We start from the raw sequence: 2500 nt of genomic DNA on the forward strand, positions 1-2500 counted from the left end.
CCAGGCTCTAATCCATTCTAACACTTTTCCTCCTATGCCATGGGCTTTGATTTTATTTAGTAGTCTCTGGTGTGGCACCTTGTCGAACGCTTTGCTAAAGTCAAGATAAATCACATCGTAATTATCATTGTTATCTGCTTTAGTGTAAAAGGATAGAATATTAGTCACACATGACTTACCCTAGGAGAAACCATGCTGTGTGTCACGAATTAAATTATGTCTCTCGATGTATTCTCCGAGTCTTTTTACTATTATTGATTCAACCATTTTACCTATAACCGATATCAAACTGATTGGCCTGTAGTTGCATATAAACGATCTATCTCCCTTCTAAAAAACAGAAACAGCGTTTGCCTGCCCCCAAGCAGTAGCCACAAAACCAGTGTCTATCGATTTATTAAATATTTCAGTTAACTGGTCTCAGATTTCAAATTGACACTCCTTAAGCACTCACGGAAGAATTTCGTCTGGACCCACGGATTTTGTAGCTTCAAATCTTTTTATCTGCTTGACTACTTCTACTTTACTAATGCTGATATTAGATAGTCTATTTTCTTCATAACCACTGAAAATCGGGTCGCAGACAGGTACCTTATCTAGTCTCTTATTAGTAAACACCGAGAGAAAATATTTGTTAAACTCCTCACTCATTTTTTCCTTCGATTCTATCATGCCATTTTCGTCGTTGTAATTGGACCTATTCTTTCTTTATTTTTTGTTCTATATAGATGAAAGAAACCCTTAGGGTTGGATCTTGCTTGACTGGCAACCTTTATTTCTTAGTTACGTTTCGCTGCACGTGTATTATTTTTAACCGGCTTTGCCATTTCGTTACATCTTGATCTGAGGTGTGTTTCCCCGTTTTTTATTTTTACGTAAAGTCCACTTTTCATTCCGGTCTCATGTTTGATTCTGTCCGTCATACATTTGGGAGTATTACTATTCTTTCGTATTGACTTCAGGGGGATAAATGTATTTTGTGATTTAATAATCAAATCAGATTGCTATACATTTCATCCAAATAGCTGACCTCGCTGTTTACCCCCTGCACCAAATGACCTGACCCAAGGTATGCACATTACCCTCCGTGACCCGACCTTTGGTCATGATCTGACCCATGATTATGACCTGCCCATGGTCATGACCTGCTCATGGTCATGACCTGACCCCTGGTCATGTCCCGACTCTTGACCGTGCAGGTTGTGGACGAATCATCCGTATGACATTTCATATTCAATTATAAATAGTTTTTTATCTAATCAAAATTGGCTCTCCTGAAGTCTGGTACTTGGACGTTATTCGTAAATTTAATTCTTTCTTAATAATATTAAATCTTATTTCTTGATGACTACTAGAGCCTAGACTATCTCTCACTTTTACGTTACTCATTAGGTGCTCATTATTAGTTAAAAGTAAGTCAAGAGTATTTTCTCCCCTCGTAGGATCGGTAATCATTTGTTTAAAAAAGAATATCCTGCACCACATCTAAGAATATTTTTGTTTCTTGATCTACTAAAATTTCCCAGTTAATGTTTCTATAATTGAAATCTCCCATGATCACAACGTTTTTGTACTGGGAAGCTCTGCGAATTTCATAAATCAGGGGATCAGTCTACTCAATGCCGAGGTTAGGAGGTCTATACAGATCGCCAATAGTAACTTTCTTTTTCTTGCCTATAATCTCCACCCAAATAGATTCCGTACTGTCCTCTTCCTTAATCGAATTGTTTATAATACAGTTTATTGTATTATTAACGAAAAGTGCTACTCCTCCCCCACTCCTGCCAACCCTGTCCTTGTGAAAAAACTTATGTCCTTCTATTTCGATTTCCGGGAGGAAATGTCTATTATCCATGTTGATCCAGGATTTAGTAATAGCTGTAATATCAAAATTATCTACGCATACTTTACCTCGCAGCAAATAAATTTTGTATATTACGCTTCTGCTATTTGTATAGTAAACTTTAATTTTATCCACCGTCCACCTGCTTTGGTGATTCTTTTCACAGTCCCTCTCTGAGCTGTTTTTATTGCCTAAACTATATTGCGATACTTCCCCCCTACTCCCACGTAATCCTCTGGGCGACAAGTGCACCCCATCCCTTGTATATAGATGATTCTTACCGTAATAGCGATCCCAGTTGTCGACAAATGCCCATCCATTGGCCTTACAATGTTTTGCCAGCCTGCAATTCATTGCAATAGGCCTGGAATGCCACATGCCTCCAACTCTATGCCTCGGAAGGATTCCACATACAGCAGGAACACCCCCCTTATTCATAGTCTTGTCTAGCGCATCCCGGAACCGCGCAATTCTTCACTCCCTAACTTACATATATCATTGTCTCCGACACTTAAGCAAATGACGGGGTCCCTACCTTCCCCTACTAAACACTCTTCAATCTGATCTCTAGCATCACCTATCCACGTGCCCGGGAAACACACCTGCGTCCTATGTTTCATATCTTTATTACAGAAGGCCCAGTCAAAGTACTTCACT

At 39.1% G+C, this 2500-nt stretch overlaps 1 protein-coding gene across 1 annotated transcript in view; it reads right to left on the bottom strand.

Moving 5' to 3' along the window:
• LOC143020178 (uncharacterized) overlaps window positions 1-2500 on the bottom strand; it is a 160187-nt gene that overhangs the window by 34717 nt on the left and 122970 nt on the right. The window lies entirely within an intron of this gene.

Source organism: Oratosquilla oratoria, chromosome 39, assembly GCF_046742065.1.
Source record: "Oratosquilla oratoria isolate Oo_2021 chromosome 39, ASM4674206v1, whole genome shotgun sequence".
NCBI classification, from domain to species: Eukaryota; Metazoa; Arthropoda; class Malacostraca; order Stomatopoda; family Squillidae; genus Oratosquilla; species Oratosquilla oratoria.